Source organism: Amblyomma mixtum, chromosome 9 (assembly GCF_055824585.1).
Source record: "Amblyomma mixtum isolate Tamu chromosome 9, ASM5582458v1, whole genome shotgun sequence".
NCBI classification, from domain to species: Eukaryota; Metazoa; Arthropoda; class Arachnida; order Ixodida; family Ixodidae; genus Amblyomma; species Amblyomma mixtum.
Window position 1 is genome coordinate 18939426 of NC_143020.1, and position 23742 is coordinate 18963167.

At 50.4% G+C, this 23742-nt stretch overlaps 1 long non-coding RNA gene and 1 pseudogene across 1 annotated transcript; one reads left to right on the forward strand and one right to left on the reverse strand.

Moving 5' to 3' along the window:
• Positions 1-2549: 2549 nt before the first annotated feature.
• On the forward strand, positions 2550-3716 carry LOC149328428 (uncharacterized; annotated as a pseudogene).
• A 16465-nt stretch (positions 3717-20181) lies between these two features.
• LOC149328429 (uncharacterized) lies at positions 20182-22569 on the reverse strand. The gene is made up of 2 exons (XR_016285804.1): positions 20799-22569; positions 20182-20346 (listed from the first exon to the last, which is right to left on the reverse strand). It is a non-coding gene; the product is annotated as an uncharacterized LOC149328429 (long non-coding RNA).
• Positions 22570-23742: the final 1173 nt, after the last annotated feature.

A 23742-nucleotide genomic window follows, 5' to 3' on the forward strand; every position in this document is an offset into this window, starting at 1 on the left:
TCAAGCATATTAGCGGTTGGAGGTGAAATACAGGCGTGGCCTATTAACATTTCAGAAGAGCGGTCTTTTCCGCTTTGATGGGGAAATCAACTACTTATGTATTTTGCCTCCCTAGTATAATATCTGCGAGTTATGCTGTTCGCGTTTCAATTGGCTTGTTCGCGTTTCAATTGACGCTGATAGTACCCGAGCAGAGCAAATGACTGACACCCAGGGAAACGAGAAGGATAAAAAAAAGCATCCACTGGCCACAAACACGACTGCAGGCATTCAAACCCTGAACACTGCACAGAGCTGCGTGCTGGAAAGATATCTGTGGTGGGAAGGCAAGACGGAGACGGCACGAGCGCTCTGCCGGCGGTGCCGCCGGCAACAATAGAGCAGCCACTGAGCCGCCGTCGTGTGGTCGCGGTTCCATGAATTTGGTAACCCTTTGACAAGGGATAGGTGCACATGTCAAAGTCTCGCTCCGGACTCTCTGTGCTGGAGACTGGATGGCGCCTCGGAAAGTTCAGCGAATTTCACACCGTCCTCTGTTCCAATGTGAAGACGGAACCCAATTTGAGGTTCTGGATGACAATCATTCGATTCCAGCCACCATGACAAGCGAGCTGCTAGAAAGTGTTTAGAAAGCTTGGAAATAGTCGGCGTAAGTGAAATAGGGCGGAGGGCCGAAAGAGAAACCGGCGGCTGACCTCAGTTGGATATTGGGACAACGATAGAATGTTTCCACTCTGCAGGAATAACTCCAGAATGCCACACCTCATTGAATGTATCAAGGAGGGACTGTAGAGCAGGTCCTTCCAATTTGCCAAACAACGAGTCAGGTACACCGTCATGCCCGGGAGCAGTGCTTGTCTTGAGGCGATCTATGGAGGCCAGCAATTTTGCCATGGTAAAATCTGTAGTAACCTCATCAGGGGGCTGGGAAATCCATTATATGGGAGAAGAGGTAGGAAGGCAGTAATGATGTTGGAAAAACTGACGGGCTGCTTGTTGTGCAAATGAAGCATCATCCACATTCAGAGCCAAGGGAATGCTTTCCGTATAATCAGCTACTTGACAAATGCGTTCCATGGCGTGAAACGCCCGCCAAAGATGCCTATTACCCTGTGTAGAGGAGAAGCGGGCACACCATGCAGCCCAGCGTTGTCTGCTAAGTCGCTTTGAGTAGCGCCGCGCACGTGCAGTAGCCCGATGAAGAGCTGGAAGAGCTGAAGGGTCATCGGGATTACGAAAACCATAATGATCCGCCCTGCGACGAAGAGACCAGAGATCAAGGAGATGCATGTCCGGGTTCGAATCATCCTCATTTACAGTAGTGGAGAATGTATGAGTCGACAAAACAGATGAGAGGGTAGACAAAACATTAGATTAATTCAGTGTACACAACCGATTATCTGTGCGTACGGAATCCCATGATGTAAAGCGCACGCTGCGGTGTATTTTCCGGAGACGCGAAATTGTGATATAAATTAAAATATGGCTCTGATCACTGCCCCAAGTATCTGGTTCAACAGTCCAACGAGGGTTACCGGGGTCTAACCACCAAGAGAAATCAGGCGAATACGGACCACCCCGTGGGCGCGTTGAAGTTTGCGGTTGATTTAGGAGTTGAAATGAATGATCTAGAAAGGTGTCATGAATGTGAGCACCACGGGAGGAATCCAAAGGGTAGCCCCACGATGTGTGAGCGCGTTAGAATCTCCGCCAACTAAAACAGGGGTGCCCCAGTAGTTATTACGGAGGAAACGAATTCAACCTAGGTTGGGAGATGCTGTTCATGGACGACCAATAAAAGATGCAAGTATCAGTGGTGTATGTGCAGGTTTTGCGAGAAGGCCAACGACCTCCTGGCGAGTGTTGCACCACCGTGAAAGATCGATCGGTGTATGGGGAACAAACAGATGAGCATAAATTGCAGATTTACCGGGATGGAGGGAGGAAGCGATGCAGCGGCGATCAGGGATGGAAAGAGAATGGTACGCCCAGAAACCACAGAGGCGAGGAAGGGAATTGTCTTTTTGAAGAAGGAAGGCCCAGGCCTTGAGTTTGCCGTCACGCAAGCAGATGTTCACTTCCGATGATTTATTAGCAAAGCCACGGCAGTTCCATTGCACCACCACAGATGATGCACTAGCCATCGCGAGGCCGAAGAGTTTCAACTATCAGGGTGGTCAACTGCTGCATGAGCGCCATTACTTTCTCCACTGCCGGGGAGTGCACATTTGATGGGACCTCGGCGTCGTTATGTGGCTTAGTGCTGTTTGGAGATGCTTCGTGAGGGGGTGGCTCGTTCGTTATGTTTCTTCGAGGTGGATGTGAGCGTCGTTGTTCTCGACGCTTAGTGAGTTCCTCTAAATGGCGACGAGCCTCTGCGATGGCATTGTCGAGAGCGGTGTCTACATCTGTGGTGTTTGTGGCTTTACGTGTTGTGATAAACTGTGATAAACTAAAACGATGGTATTAGTAATAAAGCCTGAAGTACCAAACACACGTGATAACGGAGCGCGACGAGAAGTTAGGCTAGTACATACAGAGGCTTGCCTATGTCGGCGCCAAGGCGGTTAAAGCCCTCACTATCTGGCCCCTGGTACAAGAATCTTTTTCTGCGCTACCAAAGACGTCGCAACGGCCAACAAGCTGGCCCGGAAATTCAGCCTGAAGTCAAATGAGGGTTCGCTCCCTCTTATTGGCCACGCGAAACTCAACGGCGAGGTGTGCCGGGGAGTCATCACCGTTAACGAGCGGAAGACCTCGGCTACTCTCCGCGACAGAATCGTCTGGCGCGACGTAGACACCGCCGCCGTCCGCAAGCTCGGAAAATCCTCTACTGCGCTGGTCACCTGTGTCGCGCTTTGTCCTGTACAAATCAACGGTGACAGCGGTGCGTGAGTACAAGCGCACCATTCCTGCTTGTTACCGGTGTGGAACCATCGGACACCGGGTGGCCAACTGTCCCCGCCCGGTAGAGGAACGCTGCGGCCATTGCGGCCAAAACGTAGGGACGACTGCCGTCGGCGGCATGGCGCCCCACCAGTGGAAGCCTCCGTGCATGGTCTGCGGGGAAGCCCACCTGACGGACTCGCAGACCTGCAAAGGCAAATTTCGCCGGCTCCAGAAAGCTCAAGGAGTCCCCACCGGACGAGCTCCAAGGGGCCCCCAGCAACACGTCCTCCCAAGTCGCTGGACACCGTGCCAGGAGGTGCTTCCGGCGGCAAGGCTGGTGGCGCGGCGACTAATGGCATGCTGCCGCTCGGCGTCGCCAAGCGCGCGCCAGCAAATTCGAAGACGCCCCCTCCACCCCCAAAGTCACCGAAAACGTTGTCAAGATTTCACAGGACCAGGGTGCTCCTGCTTTCCAGGCCGGGGTCTTCCCAGAGCTCGGAGGCAGCGGCCCATCAGCGGCTGATGTTTCCAAGAAATCATCGAGCAAAGTAGGCAACTGGGCTAAGGTCGCCTCCCCCACCTCTCGGCCCCCTTCCTCCCTCTCCCCCAAAATCGTAGAGATGCGCCGCGAAATGGCGGCGCTTCGCACGCAGGTAGCTCAGCTATCTGCTGAAAACAAAATTTTACGCTCTGCACACGCAGAATCGCTTTCCCCACCGTCGTCGCCGGGAGGTCCAGTGGTGCGCCCTCAGGGACCCGAGCCTATGTGCGAGGGCCCTCAGAAGAACATGATGGACAGCCGCATAACGACTGTAGAAAACACCTAGCCAAGTTGGTATACCAGTTTTCCAACTTTGGTAAGATCCTGGAAAACAACCCTCAGAACGTGACCACTGCGGTCACCAGTAACATTAAAACATGGATTAACGAGTCTGGCCCACCCTTCGTCCGTAGGCCTAGTCCGCTAAAGGACGTTAACCGACCATAAAAATTTATGCGAAATGCTGACCTGAGCGTATTCGCCGAAGATTCTGCGGAGCCCCTCCCAGTTCAGGGCCTGGGAGCGTAGCTGCAGAGTCTTGCCCAATTCAACCCAAAATTTTACATGGAAGCGGGAAGCGGGGATGCTGGGTGGTCACCCAGCATGCCCCCAAAACATCAGGCTTTCTCTCTCATACAGTGGAACTGCCACGGTTTCAAAGACTGTAAAAAAATAGCTAACTTTAGATTATATCTAGATATTTTTGAGCACACGCCAGCTTTAGACGCACTCCAGGAACCTGAGGCTGCAATGAGGCTATCGCGTTACAACACTTTCCAACGGGACCCGTCCACCTGTCTTCTTGTCCACGAATGCTTTACCGCGCAGGAGGTAGATCTCGAACTTTATCTTATTCGTGCGTGATGGTGACAGTCCTCACCCTGCGTCGCACTGACCCACCCGTACATATCTTAAATATATACTGCCCCCCTAAAGTTAAGAACATTACGTTCTCGGACATCTTTAGCAAAGCGTTTAACGCAGAAGGTCGCGACCCCCTTCTCTACGATTTCGGGGGAGAGGGAGGAAGGGGGCCGAGAGGTGAGGGAGACGACCCTAGCCCCATTTCCTACCTCACTCGATGATTTCTTGGAGACACCAGCCGACATCTGGAAACACTTTATCACCGAATTCGTCTGAATGCTGCATATACAAACGGCTTGCGATAGCGTTTTAGACAAATGAACAGTCCGCACTGTGACAACTGTGCCTCAATAGAAACTGTGGAACATATCCTGCTTGAGTGCCCTGCGTATGCTAATGAGCGTGCGTACTATGAACATTGCATGCAGAAGCTCTGCCCAGTGCCCCTAACGATGGACAAAGTTTTAGGTACCTTAGCCTGCTTCAGGCAACAGAGACTTGCAATGAACTTTCTATTTACATATTTAAAAGACATTGGACATCTCGATAAGCTATAAATTCACTTGCACGTTACCTTCATGCATTCTTCATGCAGTGAACTTCGTCAGCCCATTTGTCGGACATCCATACTCACCATTGCATCCTTAGTACCCATTTCATGGCCGCATTTCATCTTCGTCTTTTTTACCTCTTCCACGCTGCTCTCCTTCTGTCTTTATCTCCCAAATTCCCCTCCCTACGCAGAGGAGCTTGCCAGCGTAATCTAAACGCCGGCTAAATTCTCTGTATTTCATTAAAGAGTCTCTCTCTCTCCCTTCTGACAGTGGGAGATTTCAATGCCGCCAGTCAGTTGTGGGGCTATCCCAAGGAAGAGTCGCATGGCGGAAAGCTTGAGGAACTAATCTCCACGCTGGGAATTACTCTCCATACTGACCCCGTCCATCCAACACGTGCAGGTAACTCCGTAATTCAGGAGACTTGTCCCGATCTTACCCCCACCCGCAACATAAGACACGCAGACTGGATCAACACCGAGCATACCCTTGGTAGTGACCAGTACATCATCAACTCTATCATCTATATTCACCCCCTACACCGCCCCATAGCGTAGGCCCGCCTACCGGACTGGACGGCTTTCCGTCAATCCCTGCCCCCATACAGTATGATCCAAAACAACTACTCCTTCTGGGCGCACATCATTCTCCAAACGCTACACAAGCATGAGAAGCAAATACAACTCACAGATAAGCTTACGGATGTGGACAACTACCTCCATCTTTGGGAAGCGCGGCGCAGCCTCATTAAGAGGTGGCGTCGTCAGAAACATAACAAGAAACTCCGCTTGGGGATTCATGACCTCACACAAAAGGCGGCTGAGTGTGCTGCCCAGCTCGCCGACTCCAACTGGGTTAATCACTGTAACTTGGCTGCTAGACAAATGTCTAGTCGCAATACTTCGAGGCTATTCCGCAGCCTCATAGATCCAACTCAGACCCGCAGAAGCACAGAAACATCTGCAATGAGCAATTCATAACATCAAAGGCAATACGGACGAGCTTGCACAGACTCTACGGGATCAGTATCTGTGTCAAGTCCAAGACCCCAATGGACAGGAATATCTCTATGCAGGCAGAAATAATCCCGCTCTGGATCATCCGTTCCAGCTCCACGATCTGCGGGCGGCTCTTGCTAAAATGAGACGGGGTACCGCGCCGGGCAAAGACAAGATTGCGGTCAAGCTATTGGTCAACCTTCCTGACCCGGCATGGGTGGTCCAGCCATGCTTTACACTGCTTTGTAGAGGCCACTTAGCATATTTGCGAATATCTTCCCAGATGCCGCTCGCTCTGGCTCTGGTCAATGCACGAAATTCCTCGCCATCGATGGGGAAACCATGCTTGGCGATGAGGTCATCGCGTCCCTTGCGGAATTCTGAACAATGCCAAGCTAGGTGGTACAGGTGAGCACGACACATACAGCCACAGTGCGGGCACTTCATGACGTGTGCGGATGTGACAGACGTGCGCTGCATACGTTGGCATTGACAACGTTGTGCCAGAAACACGGCACTGAAGCCATGGGCCGTCGACGTTCATTGTGTTCATTGGCATTGGCGTTGACGTTTTAGACTCCGATAATTTTAAGGAAAGGAAGTGAGCATAACTGCCTCCCTGGGTCAGCGGATGCCTGAGTCACGTTTATAGGTACTACGTGGGGCGATGAAAGAGGGATGTGGGCTGCATGCGTTAACGCTGACAATATTGTTGCAGACACGCGGCACTGCAGGAATAGGTAGCAGCGTTCATTCGGTGAGCAAACACACGATCAACCATTAACACATGCCAGGGTGGCAGGGTGAGCGCGCTGCCTATCTAGTGTCCGGAACGCACTCAACGTTACAGACGCCAAGCCGCGTACAGTTGCCCGATACGCCATAGTTTTCGCTCTCTACCAGATTCAGCAGTAGTTAAACCACAGCCAAATTTTTTTTCTCCTTTTCCCATCTTTTACAGCCATTCTGCATTTCCTCTTCTTCATACTTTCACTGTCAACTAATCATCATCATCAACTCTTCAACTCATCGTCAACTCTCTTTCAGTCAATACAAAATTGAACCATTCCATATGTTGCATTCAAATTTGCACATAAAGCCGTCGTCCTATCTTTGATCTCCCAGCTAACAGGACCCCTTTCGTTGCGTCGTCCAATCTGTCAGCCTATACCCTATTAATTCTCCTTTTGATCTAAAGCTCCTAATCATTCCAACAGTTCACCGCCTGTGTCTTGGCCACTCCCCCGTAGTGGGTATGTGCCATTCTACTTGAGGCCAACCAACCAACCAACATCACCATTTGTGGTTCTCGTGCGCTTTCGCAGCGCTAGGCTTCGTTTCCTCGGCTGCTTTTCCGCACGCCGCCGCGGTTTATCAGGTCGTGCGCTATCGGCGGAACCGGTTCCGACGCTTCTGAAGATCCGTAAATCGGCAAAAAGCAAGGGTTATCTTCCCGGAATGACCGCCTACGCTTGAAGCATGGCCGCACGAGTACCGAAGCTTCGTCCAAGCGTGGCTTGTATCGCTCGTGTGGAAACAGAATTTCCTCTGATATTAAGGCACCAAAAGGTATTTTTCGGGCTAGTTTAACCACGAATGCCAGCATGAGCGACGACGAGCGCCACTACCCTTCGCGCAGGAGCCATCGCGCGTTTGCTACGGGGCCTTAGCACCGAGCGCACCTGGTTGGTAGGCGCGTTCCCGGGATGCGGGCTCATCGACCAGCTAGACTCTGGAACAGAGCATTGCGGGCGGCGCGACGGGTCTTGACGGAGTTTGAGCCGGGAGAACTCTGTCCGCGCTAATATGACAGGGGTGAGTGACTACGGGGCTAGCGACGTTGGTTGCGGCAATGTAAACGCCGGTGCCTTCCCCTAAACGCCGGTGCCTTCCCCATAGCCCGATGTCACCACTTCGCGCACTTTAGCGCGCGTTTCGACACCGTTAGAGCGAGTGTGGGTAGTAGTCTCGGTCACAAAGGAGATGCCCCCGACTCAGCGTGGCAAGCTCTGCCAGAGACCAGCTACCAATACAGACGGTTTGGTCGTTTGGTGCCCAACTTTCGCCAGTCGCAAGCCAGAGAATGGGTCGGAGACAAAGGTTCACAAACAAAACAAAGTTTATACAGCAAAGAGACGATACACAGGATTATCACAATGACTTGTACGAGCACCTACAAAGTGATTTCCAATACAATGCAACTCGTGCACTCGTGAGAGATCACAATACAAAGGAATTATTGCACCTTAAGTGCACTAACACAAAATAGAAGCCAACAAATAAGGCACAACTTGTTCACCGGGCACTGTGACAGTCCGACGACCAGAGGTTCACGACGCTACCGTCCCGCAGACTGGCGCGCTCTGTCTCCCTGGTCCGTGGCTGGGCGAGTGGTGTTTACCCTGGAGTCGAGCGGGCGCGCTTCTCTGAAGCTTGAACGGCAGCTCGGGCTGGCAGACAGCTGTTGTTGCGACTGAGCGAAGAATGAAAAGGAAATTGCATGGGCCTGCCTACTGGCTCGAGCCAAGCCGCCACCGCTGCCACGTGCAGATAGAGGAGAGTTAAAAGATCACAGGAAAGGAAAGACGCGCGTCGCAGCAACAACCGCGTCCGCCGAAGCGGACGTTGTTGTTGTTGCGACTGGGAGAAGAATGAAAAGGAAATTGCACGGGCCTGCCAACTGGCTCCAGCCAAGCCACCACCGCTGCCACGTGCAGATAGAGGAGAGTTAAAAGATAAGAGGATTGATTGATTGTAAAACATTTTATGCGAGCTCTTGCTACAAGATAAGAGGAAACAGCGAAAGAAAAGAAAAGACGCGCGTCGCAGCAACAACCGCGTCCGCCGGAGCGGACGCTAGCTGAAAAAACAGATAAGCGGCCGCAGCCGCGATTCGTCACCACCTCCCCAAGCGGACGGGTGAACGCCCTTCATATATAGGCGCGCTCCACGTCTGTTCCTTCTTCGCGCCAAGCAAGGCGCGCACATACACACAGTATCATCTGAGAGATTTCCTTCTTCTTGCGCCGGGCGTGCGTCCCCATTGGTCAGGCGCGGAGACTGGCTTCGAGATATTTCTTGTGTGGCGCCACCGCTGGCTATCAAGTGAAGAAGCATCACTTAGCTCACTCAAGGCTACGTCCTCTCCGTCAGCATTGAGCAGATACTCCGACAGACAGGCGTCGTTTCCTTTCCTTAACACGGTTAGGGTGTCCACTGAAATATCAGTGATCGTCGTTTCCTTAAAAGCAATTTCAATTTCATTTTCTTTCCCTTAACGCGTGGTTCGGGTGTCCACCGAGATATGACAGGCGTCGTTTCGTTTTCTTCAGGCAAGGCGTCGCGCCGAACGGGCGATGGCGTTCCTGGACCCCTTGGCAACGCTGCAACACTCTCCCGCGTCCCACTCTTAAAGACAAAGCTTAAGCACCTCCAATTTTTTTTTTTTTATACATGCGCCGAACTTTGTGGCACTTGGCTGCCTAGACAACACCGTTGCATCCATGAAGTCCAGGTGCACGACCAAGTCCACATTGACCGCTTGTCGTCTATCCTCATTGGACCGGCGCCAAACCTGAAATGCATTGTACTGCATCCCTGCCGCGGACTTCATCCTGGAAGCGGTTACCTCCAAGCCTTTGGGCCACCGCAATGCCTACGCAGCCTAGACCTCATCAACATCCATGTCAGCGACGCTCTTGCACCCAAGGTGGCCGAAGTTCTGAGGGGAAACGCATCCACTCTCCACAGCGTCAAGTTGGTTGGAAACTGTCTCCAGAAATCTTCCGGCGTCCTGCTCCTGGCATTAGTCTCATGTAAGCGACTGAAAGAATTAACCCTCCAGGACAGCAAAACGTCTTCCACCTGCGACTCCATCCTCCTTGGACTCATGGCAGACCTCTTCTGGAGCAGCACAGTGATTCAGAAGCTGTACTTAGTGGCCCTATGCGAAGCTGCCATGAGCTGCAAGCACTTCAACTTTGCGAGCGGAGGAAGAGTGCCTTCATTGTTTGACAGATCTCTATTACTTCAGCATCTGCCACTTGAAGAAACGTCCATTGATGGCACAATGGCAGAGGCACTGACTGGCACACTTCTTGACAGGGCATTGCTCAGTGCAGACATTGTCACTGCTCAACTGCATTTTTGATATCAGTGGATCGACGTATATTGCCGAAGTGCTATCTGCGAACGGCACTTGCGAGAATCTCAACCTGCGTAATTGTTCCCTTGAAGGAGAAATTCTCAGCAAGTTATCCTCGGCACTTCCTGTCAACACCACCCTGAGGACATCGTTCTGCCGGAAATCAGCAGCAGGTCGCTTATTATGCAGCAAGGAAATGCCATCCTTGAGCTGCTCTGGCTGGAGTGTCCTAGACGTGTTCAGTTTCGCCTGTTTGTAGAACAGCAAGCCTCGTGTCGCCAGCCTTGGCACAGGCCGTATGACGCGCTGCAACGGTGAGGATATATGCCATGGAAGGTCTGCCGAAGTCCCTTTAGCCGTGTATAACTAGCTCGCCTTGAATAATTCACTGCGTTCTCTGTACATCGACTACAAGGATGGCGGCAGTACCGATGAGGGCAACACACCGGGAGCTCTTATCGGTGCGCTCTGCACCGCACTCAAGGCATGTGGGTGCCTCCAGAGATTCCAGTTGGACGTGCACAGGGCTCATCATGAAAACTAGGTGACGGCACCACTTTTCACTGAGCTCTTTGACGCCGTCTCTTAACCAACGCATGAGGAAGCTTTCGCTGGTCACTTCTCGATTGACCTACAAGACTGCTGAGGCGCTGTCTGTCCTGGTTTCCCAGTGCAGGAGAAGCTTGGTTGAGCTGCACATCTTGCGCATGGCCAACATGTCGAACGCTGTCCTCGGCGTGCTTCACAAGACGGTGACCACGAATGTCTTCCTGTCAAGGATGTGTCAGCTATTCCGCCTGGAAAGACGTGGTGCAGGCTAGTGCGGCCATCGACGATGCTAAGGAGCGCAGCTAGGGCCTCCTCAACAAGGCAGGACAGTTCGTGACGAGCATCGATGGAAGCCAGTGGGGTCTGCCGAACAACAGTGCGCTGCTGCCTTCGACGAATTGCGTGGTTGCGGGAACACCTGGTGGCACTGTGGGAAAAATCCGGGCTCCGTGTGTCCCTGGACGTGAAGGCGTGGTGTGCAGGACAACTACATGGTCTTCGCTCGTGTCGTGCGTGCGGCGGTTGTCTCCGACGTGTTGCAAGGTACGGGCTGGGGAAAAGAAAAGAGGGCCCCAGGCCCTTAGAAGGTACAGACTAGCTCTCCGAGCAGCCGCTCTCTTCCGCTGCTGGAGTAAGACTGCTTGTCCGTTGACTGTCGCGTTTTCGAACGCCGTGTTCTCGGAATGAAGCGTTCTTGGCCGTTGACGGTCGCGTTTTCGAACGCCGCGTTCTCGGAATGAAGCGTTCTTGGCCGTTGACGGTCGCGTTTTCGAACGCCGTGTTCTCGGAATGAAGCGTTCTTGGCCGTTGACTGTCGCGTTTTCGAACGCCGTGTTCTCGGAATGAAGCGTTCTTGGCCGTTGACGGTCGCGTTTTCGAACGCCGTGTTCACGTGACCAAGCTGCTGGTTCTCGGAAGGAAAGGTAGCGTTTTTGAACGCCGTGTTCACGTGACCAAGCGGCAGGGGTGGGGGGTGTCCCGAAAGGTGTTCACGACGAGTGTGGTACCCTGCAGCGCCGCCGAGGGTAGGACACAACGCTCGCGGCACAAACAGTAGTTTCCGGAGCTCGCGGGCCCGCAGGCCAGTAGCAACGCAACAGAGGACGACGGCCCCTTATAAAAATTTCTATAGACAGTCCATAGAGTGTCTATAGACTTTAGTCTATGAAGTCTATAGACTGTCTATAGACAAATCCTTTAGACTGGTCTATAGACAGTCTATAGATTTATGGCCATACACTTTTAGTAGACTTTTGTCTATAGACAGTCTATAGACAAATGTCTACTGAAAGTCTATAGGTCTATAGGAAGTCTATAGACACAGGTCTATAGACAGTCTATAGACGATCTATAGACTTATGGCCATACATTTCCTATAGAGCTGTCTATAGACCGTCTATAGACACTTGTCTATAGACGACCTATAGACTTATGGCCATAGACTTCCTGTAGATTACTGTCTATAGACAGTCTACAGACAAAAGTCTACTGGTCCAGTAGACATATGTCTATAGACTGTCTATAGACATTCCATAGGTGTGTGGCGTGGCAGTGCTATAGACCTTTGTTTATAGACAGTCTATAGACCTCTGTCTACTAAACTATTAGTAGACCATTATCTATAGACTGCCTATAGACTGTCTACAATAATTGAAAAAGGTCACCAGACAGAGTTCACACATGAAACAATCAATATACTTACAAATTTAGTTTATTTCCAAGCTATCCAGGCTGGGAATATGCAATACATGCACCATAAAACTGCACCAGAGTAACATAAAAGTTGAAAGTAACAGTCCGGCTAGTTTCCTCAGAAGCATTCTTGTGGCCCGTTGTCTGCAGTAAATCATCAGGGCATGTTCACCTGTACAGCACAAAGAAAAAAAATAATATAAGAGGAACTGAAAAAAAAATTCCCATTCCATCTCTACACATGTGCTTTACAATGCAAGGCATATCCTGGCTATGCCATTCTAGAAAGGCAGTCTTGATCTTTTGGTTTGGTTTTATGGGGTTCAAAGACCCAAGGCGACACAGGCTACGAGACGCTGAAGTGAAAGGCTGGGGAATAATTTCGGTCACCTGTGCAGAGTACACAGGCCTTTACCATCTTGCCTCTATTAAAATGCGACCGCCTAGGCCGGAATCGAAATCTTTCAGGTCGCCACGATAGCCACTGAGCTATCACGAGGGCTCAATCATTTCAGTAAATACACGACAGATTGTAAGTGTCGTCATAAAACATTGTAACAAAGACCCCTAATCCCTGGAGCACTCTAACTCTGAATCCAGTACTGATACTGATTTCTGTATGGCAATACTGTTACAGCGAATACTGACCTCTTTATGGCAACCCTTTTACACTATTTGTAACAGAAGACTTCGAACAATTGTGCCACATATCTGCATTGACTCACAAGGAGCTGTTAAGAATGCCACCTCCATAAAATACAGATTCAGTGCACCTTACACAGGGATCCAAAAAGGAGATATTGCAGCATTTATTCTTATAACCGCTATAGAAGAAGCGCTTCAGAATACCCTGCATGAATTAAGCCTGGTACACCCGGCCAAATTTTAACTGGCTCGGGTGTTGCATCGCTAAATGCACCTTGTAAAAAAGGTGCCTTTCGGCTACACTGCTGGCATATTCATGCTGTAATTTAACGAGTGAAATGTCATTTCGTGGTTCCTTTTTGTTCATATAATGTTTGAGTGCAGTACTTGCGTGTTTAGATCAACGTTATCAGAAACATTCGTCTGCCACTACGAACAGCTGAAACAAGCGGCATACGCAGCAATGGATCTGGTCCATATGGCCTCATCCTCTGGGTAAAGTACCCCTCCTTTCATGGCGGACAAGTCGTTTACCCAGATTAGTGCAAATGCGCCACCAGAACCATGGCTGCGTATTCCGCTTGTTTCGGCTCTTCGTAGCGGCAGACGACGAATATTTCTGATAACTTTGACCTAAACATGCAAGTACTCCACTCAAACATTATATTAACAAAAAGAAACTATGAAATGCCATCTCACGCGTCAAATTACAACATGAATATGCCAGCAGTGTAGCCAAAAGGCACCTTTTTACAAGGTGCATTTAGCGATGCAACACCTAAGCCAGTTAAAGATTTGGCCGAGTGTACGTAAGCCGATACCCAAACGGGCACAAGCTATACAAAACCAGCAGGCAGAAGCAACCAGTTCACCACAGATTTGCACCTATAACTTGAAGCACAAAGACGGAACAGCATACTCATACATCTGCGCGCGCTCTTAGAAACAAGCGGGTTGCAGCGCTTCCATGCCGCGCTCATTATTCAGAAAACTAATACAGCACACAGAGGCTGCAGCTGCGCCGTTTCAAAAGCAGTCGCGAGATTGAGACAGCAAATTACTGTCACGATAAAATACCGTCTGAAATTCACTTAGTTTTTCCTTCAAGTGCAGCTCCAACAGCGCAGTAAAGAGGTGTTTCTTCCCTTAAGGCAGCCTAACCCAACGCTGCTAGAAAAATCAGCGAAAGCATTGAACGTGCTCAAAGTAGGAAGTATTTCAATGAAACAATTAACTCCTTCAACAGGCGCAGCTATAATAACACGAGAGCTTCATTTAATTTTAGGCGCATATAAGCGGCGAGTAACATCGGCGCTTTCGTAACGTAGCAGTCTGAAATCAGAAACACATACTTTGCCTCTCGCGCAAATGGTATTCTAGAAATATGTGCACGCGTGAGCGGGATTCATGAACGAACCACTCGGAACGAAATGTAAGCCACCTCTTGTCGAGCCGACCTTTACCCAGCTTTCAAAATGAAGTGCCCGCAAGCCAGCGGCGGTGGCCAACGGCTCTGATGACAGACACGGACGAATCCATACGTGTGCAACGAAGGGGAGATGGGATGGAGCTCGTGGGTTCTTCGCGGTGTTTGAGCACGCCGGCCATTCGCGCCGGCAACGAATTTTATTCACCCATCAGACTACAAGCATTCCTCCAGCGCCGCTTGAATACAACTTTGACAAACGTCTCGCGCTCCAGTCTATAGCGTTACAAGACATCTTTGCTGAAACGTCGGCGTCCACGACGCGCACCGAGTGAGCGTCCATACGTAGCAAGCAATGCACACCTCAAAAAGAACAGCACTCCATGGTCCGGACAGGCGATAACACAAAGATAAGAAAATAAATGTAATCCACCACTGAACGAGACTGTATGTAAGTACGTTTTCGGAGGTGCAAAGTAAATTGAGCTCACACGGCGCTAACTAACACACAGTTCCATTTCGGCCGTCATTCACAGGCTAAACGACATTTCTGGCCGCGCATCTACTTTGAAACACGAAAAATCTAGTAGACAGCTCGCGAGGAGCGGCGTATCAAGGGCATCGCACAGACTGCCTTTCCGAGCGTTAGTAAAGACAGCGGGACAGAGATAAGCGGCATTAGTCGAGAACCCCATGGCTTCCGCCTTAGAAACGAAGATAGGCGCACATAATCTGTTCTGCACACACAGCTCTGCTTAGAGTGGTTTAGGAGACCAAATGAATAAAATATAAACGTGTAGACTTACCGTAAGCGGGCGATGAAGCTGGATTTTGAAGAAAACGTAATCCGCGAAACACACGCCAACGCCATTGATGCAGCCATGCACAGTGTTGTTTGCAGCCCGAATGATTTTCCGCCGTCTCGCGGTAAAATGGGTAAAACGTGAAACAGAAACCCATTTCACGGTTGTATCTTTATCGCTCGCACTCTTGCCGTGTGCAGCTTGATCTGATATCCAAGTCCACAGAAGGCAACTGGTTTATAAGCTTAAATTCTTCGCTTACCCTCTAAAAATCTTATTGTTTTCGTGAAAACAGAACCGAAATCTAACTTCTTGTCGGTATACGCGTCGCATCTCCCACCGAATAGTATGTGGTACAATTCTCAAATAATAATTATAAGGTTGCATAGCATAACGTCTTTTTTGGATGTGTTCGTGTTTAGAAAACTGATATGCGCCACATCAGCGTGTCATCGGCTCCGAAGCAACAGGTGCAAGGGTAGGAACGAAAAAATACTGGCTTTGTGATTGTTGCGTCGCAGCACTTATTCACGTGAATACAAACTGCAAAGGTAGAAATGGCAGATGTTAATCGCACAGAGGACCAGGCTCTTCGAGATTAATCTAAGATGTTTCTAAGGGTTGGGCGCTTCCTTGAATTCTCACACCCGTATTTCCCCTTTTATTTTCAGGACGTTTTAAAGAGAAATGTAGAACCGTTGATGAAATGTTTCTGATTTCAGCGCGTTGGACAGTAATGATCGAAAGATGGAATGGAATTGTGTAGAGCGATTCCTTTAAGGGAAAGCGTATTCGTTTGACGTAGTACAGTTTGCGGGCGCCCTTACTTCAAGAACGGCTGCGTTTCCTCGGCTTACTTGTTAGCACTAAATATCTAATTGTACTATAACGAAAAGGAGCTTGTCAAGGCTCCTGAAAACAATATGCAGGAGGGTGTTGTAATGGCCTTACGCAATACTTCTTAATTTTCGTAATAGCGAAGGAGGTGGGGGACTCCCGACATGGTTGCGGTCACTAGATGCAGGTCCCCTCAACATGCAGTGCAAAAAGAAATTGACATTGTTCTGGACTTAGTCGAAAGTCAGTGTATCGAACATTGTTAGATAAAATTACGATTGTTATAGACTGGTCTATAGGCAGTAGACTATCTATAGTGTACAGTCTATAGACGAAAGGAAATTGAGGTAGTTGTAGACTGTAGTCTATAGAGAGTCTATAGACCGTCTATAGACAAAAGGAAATTGAAGCAGCTATAGACCGTAGGCTATAGAGATTCTATAGACCGTCTATAGACGAAAATAAATTGAGGCCGCTATAGACCTTGGTCTATAGAGAGTCTATAGACCGTCTATAGACGAAAGGCTATTGTAGCAGCTATAGACCTTAGTCTATAGACCGTCTATAGACGAAAGGAAATTGAAGCAGTTATAGACTTTAGTCTATAGAGAGTCTATAGACAAAAGAAAATTGAGGCAGCTATAGACCTTAGTCTATAGCGAGTCTATAGACCGTCTATAGACGAAAGGAAATTGAAGCAGTTATAGACTTTAGTCTATAGACAGTCTATAGACAAAAGGAAATTGAGGCGGCTATAGACCTTAGGCTATAGCGAGTCTATAGACCGTCTATAGATGAAAGGAAATGGAGGTAGTTATAGACTTCAGTCTATAGACAGTCTATAGACCGTCTATAGAAAAAAGGAAATTGAGGCGGCTATAGACCTTAGGCTATAGCGAGTCTATAGACCGTCTATAGATGAAAGGAAATGGAGGTAGTTATAGACTTCAGTCTATAGACAGTCTATAGACCGTCTATAGAAAAAAGGAAATTGAGGCAGCTATAGACTTTAGTCTATAAAGTGTCTATAGACAGTCTATAGACAAAAAGAAATTGAGACAGCTATAGACTTCAGTCTATAAAGTGTCTATAGACAGTCTATAGACAAAAGGAAATTGAGACAGCTATAGACCTTAGTCTATAGAGAGTCTATAGACAGTCTATAGACGAAAGGAAATTGAGGCAACTATAGATCTTAGTCTATAGAGGGTCTATAGACAGTCTATAGACGAAAGGAAATTGAGGCAGCTATAGACCTTAGTCTATAGAGAGTCTATAGACCGTCTATAGACAAAAGGAAATTGAAGCAGCTATAGACTTTAGTCCATAGATTTTCTATAGACTGTCTATAGACAAAAGGAAAAGTCTATAGGATGGCTATAGAGTCTATAAAAAGTCTATAGAAAGTCTATAGACCATTTTTATAAGGGGCAGCACACAGCTGGATGGACTCTGTTGACTGCAGGTGTGCCATCGCGCAGTACCGAAGCTGAGTGATGTGTATTAAAGTGGAAATTTGGGCTAGTTGGAAATCAATCGCAATCATATCTGCTAGCGCTTGTTTCGACACGAGGACACAGTAACACACAAGCCGCCGCGGTGGCTAGGTGGTTATGGTGCTCAGCTGCTCACCCGAAAGACGCGGGTTCGATCCCGGCCGCGGCGGTCAAATTTCATGGAGGCGAAATTCTACAGGCCCTAGTACTGTACTATGTCAGTGCACGTTAAAGAACCCCAGGTGGTCTAAGTTTCCGGAGCCCTTCACAACGGCGTCACTTATAGCCTGAGTCGCTTTGGGACGTTAAAACCCCATAAACCAAGCCAACCAGAGTAACATACGCACAGGACAGACGCGTCTGTCCTGTGTGTGTTACTTTGTCCTCGTGTTGAAACAAGCCCTAGCAAGCATAACTGAGAGTAGAGTAAGCATGAAATGTTTACGGGCATAACACGAAGCGTACGCGGACACGACGAGACGCAGGCCTGACGCGAATGTATATGCAGCGCGTTCGAAACTGTCTAAAGTGCGTAGAGGCGAAAGCGTTTTCCGCACCACTTTGCCTATGTGACACTGGTGACGTCACCACTGGATTACGTCACACATAACTGAAGACAAAGTAAACTAAATACTAATTAACTGCCAATTAATGACGCTTAAGCTTCGCCTTTAGGAGTGGAACGCGACACGTATTGTAGCGCTGCCAGGGAGTCCACGGAACGCCACCACCCGTTCGGCGCGATGCCTTGCCCTTTGAACGCGACGCTTTTTGAGGAAAGGAAGGGAGGAACGCTACCACCCGTTCGTGTGTTGTGACTGAGAGAAGAATGAAAAGGAAAGTGCACGGGCCTGCCAACTGGCTGCCGCCGAGCCACCACCGCTGCCACGTGCAGATAGAGGAGAGTTAGATCAGAGGAAAGAGAAAAAGGAAAGAAAGACGCGCGTCGCAGCAACAACCGCGTCCGCCTAAGCGGACGCTAGCTGAAAAAACAGATAGCGGCCGTAGGCGCGCTTCGTCACCACCTCCCCCGCTCGGCGCGAAGCTACCGGCACTTGTATGCCGGTCCTGTAGGAGGGCTTAGAGAGTCTCGTTAAATCTCGTACGGTGCCCGGATGAGTGGAGCCACTGGAGTTCAGTGTCCGGATGTTGGCTCTCGGTCTCGGCGTGAGGTCGCGCCGGATGAGTGGTGGCGTTCCTCCCTTCCTGTACGGTGCGGTTCGGGTGTCCACCGAGATGACAGAGAATTACTGTGCCATTTCCTTTCCTCAAAAAGCGTCGCGTTCAAAGGGCAAGGCATTGCGCCGAACGGGTGGTGGCGTTCTGTGGGCTGCCTGGCAGCGCTACAATACGTGTCGCGTTCCACTCCTAAAGGCGAAGCTTAAGCGTCATTAGCAGTTAATTAGTATTTACTTCGTCATCAATTATGTGTGACGTAATCCAGTGGTGACGTCACCAGTGTCACATAGGCAAAGTTGTGCGGAAAACGCTTTCGTCTCTACGCACTTTAGACAGTTTCGAACGCGCTGCGCCCCACCGCGGTGGCTCAGTGGTTACGGCGCTCGGCTGCTGGCCCGAAAGACACGGGTTCGATCCGGGCCGCGGCGGCTGAATTTCGATGGAGGCGAAATTCTAGACGCCCGCGTGCTGTGCGATGTCAGCGCACGTTGAAGAACCGCAGGTGGTCGAAATTTCCGGAGCCCTTCACTACGGCGTCCCTCATAGCCTGAGTTGCTTTGGGACGTTAAACCCCAATAAACCAAACCAAACCAATCGAACGCGCTGCATATACATTCTTGTCAGGCCTGCGTCTCGTGTCCGCGTACGCTTCGTGTTATGCCCGGAAACATTTCATGCTTCCTCTACTCTCGGTTACGGGGCAGAGATTTTTAAGGCGAAAGCCAATTCAATGCCTCATGCTGTCGTTAGCAGTGTCGACAGACGCGTCGGCAGCCGTGTCGGCAGATTTGTCAGCCTTTCGGCGTCACTGCTTCGAACCAGGGCCTTTGGCATTTGAAGCGGAGACGCTACCACTCCACCGCCACGAAGGCTCAAGGTTCTAGCATGAATAAAGGCGCATCTTGTGAATGCATAGGTTTGATAAATAAAATAAAAGGAATAAATTCAAGAAAACGCAGAATAAAAATAAAAAATAAACAGAAATAGAAACAAAATAGAAATAAGATATGAAAATAAAAATAAAAAGCAATAAAAATAAGGAAAGGAGCAAAAATAAAAAAAACGAAATATGAAAAATAAAAAAGGAAATAAAAACAATCAGTGCGCCAGGAAACGCTTTCGCCTTGCAGCACTTTAGAGAGCCAAAGTGCCCCCTGATTTTTTCTGTCCCCGGACGGCGACCAGCTGATCAACGTCAACTTCAAATGGCCCCGCCGCGGTGGCTCAGTGGTTACGGCGCTCGTCGCCTGACCCGAAAGACGCGGGTTCGGTTTTCCGCGTCTCTCGCCACATATCACAAGACCCTGCGTAGGCACATATGCATTAGTCTGGTCAGTACCAATGGGCTGTCGGACAAGGCCCGGAAGCGTGCGCATCTTACACTGCGTTAAACAAGCTCTCCCCCCCCCCCACACACACACACACGTACACACACACTCGGCAGCAGTGATGTCGAGCCAGGATTCTCACGAACGTAAATTTAAAAGACACTTGCCAGTAGCTGTGCACCGGGAACCACCGCCATCGTCTCCAGTAAGCGAGTCGATCGGACCAGCCAGCAATGTACAGTACACAATCATTTTATTCAACCGCTAGTGCGTATAGCTGCACGCCTTGTGCGTCCCAGCCTCGTCAGTCGGCGGTGTGGTGGACGTGCCCCAAACTACACTGCCCGCAACAGCGCAGCACACTGGACGGCCGCTCACTTGGTCCGGGGAAACGACGACGTCTGTACAAAACACAACGGCAGACCAGGTGGGAACAATCAATACTAAGAGCACACGTCGATGGTATCCAGTTGTTCCGCTCGAGGTTTCGGATCAATAGATGCCAGTTTGTCGGGGATGATTTGGGTCGCGGCCTTAGCCGAAAACCGGCGGAGCCGAAAACACACGTCTGCTCACGTCGGGCGTTCAGACGCCCCCGTGGTTAACTCACTAGCCTTGAAACGTTCACTGCGCTCTCTGTACAGACCACGAGGGTGGCGGCAGTACCGATAAGGGCAACACACCAGGAGCTCTCATCGGTGCGCTCTGCACCGCACTCAAGGCATGTGGGTGCCTCCAGAGATTTCAGTTGGACGTGCACAGGGCTTATCATGAAAACGAGGAGACGGCCCCACTTTTCACTGAGGTCTTTGACGCCGTCGCTTAACCCACGCATGAGGAATTCGGTGGTCACCTCTCGATTGACCTTCAAGACTGCTGAGGCACTTTCTGTGCTGGTTTCCCACTGGAAGAGAAGCTTGGTTGAGGTTGCACATCTTGAGCATGTCGAACGCAGTCCTCGGCGTCCTTCACAAGACGGTGACCACGAATGACTTCCTGTCAAGAATAAGTATCAGCTATTCTGCCTGGAAATACGTGGAGCAGGCTAATGTAGCCATGGACGATGCCAAGGAGCGCAACTAGGGCCTCCTCAACAAGGCAGCACAGTTCGTGACGAGCATCGATAGAAGCCAGTGAGGTCTGCCGAACAATGCGCTGCCGCGTTCGACGTCAACAAGCTAGCACAGTTCGTGACGAGCATTCATGTGCCGAACAACAATGTCGCGTTCGACGTCAACAAGCTAGCGCAGTTTGTGACGAGCATTCATGGAAGCCAGTGGGGTCTGCCGAACAACAATGTCGCGTTCGACGTCAACAAGCTAGCACAGTTCGTGACGAGCATTCATGGAAGCCAGTGGGGTCTGCCGAACAACAATGTCGCGTTCGACGTCAACAAGCTAGCGCAGTTCGTGACGAGCATTCATGGAAGCCAGTGGGGTCTGCCGAACAACAATGTCGCGTTCGACGTCAACAAGCTAGCGCAGTTCGTGACGAGCATTCATGGAAGCCAGTAGGGTCTGCCGAACAACAATGTCGCGTTCGACGTCAACAAGCTAGCGCAGCTCGTGACGAGCATTCATGGAAGCCAGTGGGGTCTGCCGAACAACAATGTCGCGTTCGACGTCAACAAGCTAGCACAGTTCGTGACGAGCATTCATGGAAGCCAGTGGGGTCTGCCGAACAACAATGTCGCGTTCGACGTCAACAAGCTTGCTAGCACAATTCGTGACGAGCATTCATGGAAGCCAGGGGGGTCTGCCGAACAACAATGTCGCGTTCGACGTCAACAAGCTAGCGCAGCTCGTGACGAGCATTCATGGAAGCCAGTGGGGTCTGCCGAACAACAATGTCGCGTTCGACGTCAACAAGCTAGCACAGTTCGTGACGAGCATTCATGGAAGCCAGTGGGGTCTGCCGAACAACAATGTCGCGTTCGACGTCAACAAGCTTGCTAGCACAATTCGTGACGAGCATTCATGGAAGCCAGGGGGGTCTGCCGAACAACAATGTCGCGTTCGACGTCAACAAGCTAGCACAGTTCGTGACGAGCATTCATGGAAGCCAGTGGGGTCTGCCGAACAACAATGTCGCGTTCGACGCCAACAAGGCAAGAGCATTTATGGAAGCCAGTGGGGCCTGCCGAACAACAGTGCGCTGCCGCGTTCGACGAATTGTGAGGTGCGGCATCGTTGCAGAAACACCTGGTGGCACTGTGGGGAAAATCCGGGCTCCGTGTGCCCCTGGACGTGAAAGCGTGGTGTCTTCGCTCGTGTCGTGAGTGCGGCGGTCGTCTCCAACGTGTTGCAAGGTACTGGCTGCGGACTATATCGGTGAAGGTTAGGAACTGTTGACCCAAAAAAGAAGAGGGCCCAGGCCCTTGGAAGGTATGTACTACATACTGGCTCCCCGACCAGCCGCGCTCTTCCGCTGCTGGAGGAAGACTGCTTGTTGACGGTTGCGTTTTCGAACGCCCTGTTCACGTGACCAAGCTGCGAGTTTCTGGGATGGAAGCGTCCTAGGCCGTTGACGGTCGCGTTTTCGAACGGCGTATTCACGACGTGGCTTGGCGGGCCCCGCCGAGGGTAGGCCGGAACGCTCGCGGCACAAACAGTCGTTTCCGCAGCTCGCGGGCCCACTGGATGGCTGCTGGCGTGCCATCGCGCCGTACCGAAGTCAAGTGATGTGTATTAAAGCAGAAATTTGGGATAGCTTCTAATCATTCGCTAGCGCTTGTTTCGACACATAAGCCGCTGCGGTGGCTCGATGGTTCGGTTGCTGACCCGAAAGAGGCAAGTTCTATCCCGGCCGCGGCGGCCGTTACACACGCACAGGACAGACGCTAGCGTCTGTCCTGTGCGTATGTGTTACTCTGTCCTCGTGTCGAAACAAGCGCTAGCAAATATGGCTCAAAGATGTGGCCTGGTAGTTGCTTACCTAGCTATTACGGGGACATTACAATTCATTGCCGTCTTGCTTTTGTATGTGCGTGCGTCGACAGACGCTAACGTCTGTCCTGTGCGTATGTGTTACTCTGTTCTCGTGTGGAAACAAGCGCTAGCAAATATGACAGTGATGTGGCCCGGCAATTCCTTACCTCGCTATTACGGGGACATTAGAAGACATTTTTTTTTATCTTTGTGTGCGCGTGGCGTGTGCTCTGCTATCAGTAAACCTTAATTGTAAACGGCGTTTTCAGTAAACACACATTTGTTCACTCGTTTCCTCGGCATCTTGATTTCATTTCTTTGGCTCTACTTTTTTCTGGCCCCGGACGGTGACCAGGTGATCAACGTCAACTTCGAATGATCACTGGTTCTCCTGCGTGATGCCTTCTGCGCGGCCGAGCGTCCAAGGACGTCATAATGGCTCAGACGCCACTGTAAAGATGTTTATCACTTCTCGGTTTTCGCCTGCTGCTTGGGAAGGCGATCCTGCTGTCGCTTCGCCAAGGCATATAAGCTCTAGCTCGTTGTTGCTTCGTCCCGACGTGCGTGGCGCTGTGCAAAATTGTCGCACAGAGCGGTCGGCAAAGCCACGGTGCAACCCGTTCCTTGCAGGGTTGCGACGACCATGTTGTGGCGATCACAGTGATATACGATTCCATCGTGTTGTCGTTGGTTTCCACATTGCATAATCGGTTCCCACGATGTGACGACTCTTCTGTGGACCAACCACGATGACGGCTTCGTCAGCAGCGGTGTCTAAATCATCGTGTGTAACTTACAAAGTTTGCTCACAATCCTACAGGGCGTTTCATACGGATATGCGGGACCTAAGCGTGCTAATCAAGCTAAGCA